Source organism: Merops nubicus, unplaced genomic scaffold (assembly GCF_000691845.1).
Source record: "Merops nubicus isolate BGI_N331 unplaced genomic scaffold, ASM69184v1 scaffold41665, whole genome shotgun sequence".
NCBI classification, from domain to species: domain Eukaryota; kingdom Metazoa; phylum Chordata; class Aves; order Coraciiformes; family Meropidae; genus Merops; species Merops nubicus.
Genome location: NW_008608362.1, coordinates 1,172 through 1,432, shown reverse-complemented (window position 1 = coordinate 1,432; position 261 = coordinate 1,172). Strand labels below are relative to the sequence as shown.

The following is a 261-nucleotide window of genomic DNA, read 5'->3' as shown; positions in this document are numbered from 1 at the left end:
AAGAGCATCAAACCCGGCAGGAGGAGGTTAAACAGGATCCTTGCTCAATCCACCCGTCCCCCTCCTGCGGCCAGAGCTCTGCCGAGCAAACACGAGGCAGAGGAACTTTGCTCCACGGTCCATCCTCCTCCCACGTTCTGAAGCCCTTCTGCAGAGGCACCGTCGAGTCCCTGCACGCCCCGGCGCCGCCGGTCCCCTCCCGGGGAGGTTCTGCAGGGCGGGCAGCTGGCCAAACCTCCCAAAACCACAGCCCCGAGGCCA

General features: G+C 65.1%; 1 protein-coding gene across 1 annotated transcript in view; it reads right to left on the bottom strand.

Annotated features, from left to right (window-relative positions):
* TRIM35 (tripartite motif containing 35) overlaps positions 1–261 on the bottom strand; it is a gene marked incomplete at its 3' end in the record, with an annotated part of 2,278 nt that overhangs the window by 893 nt on the left and 1,124 nt on the right. The window lies entirely within an intron of this gene.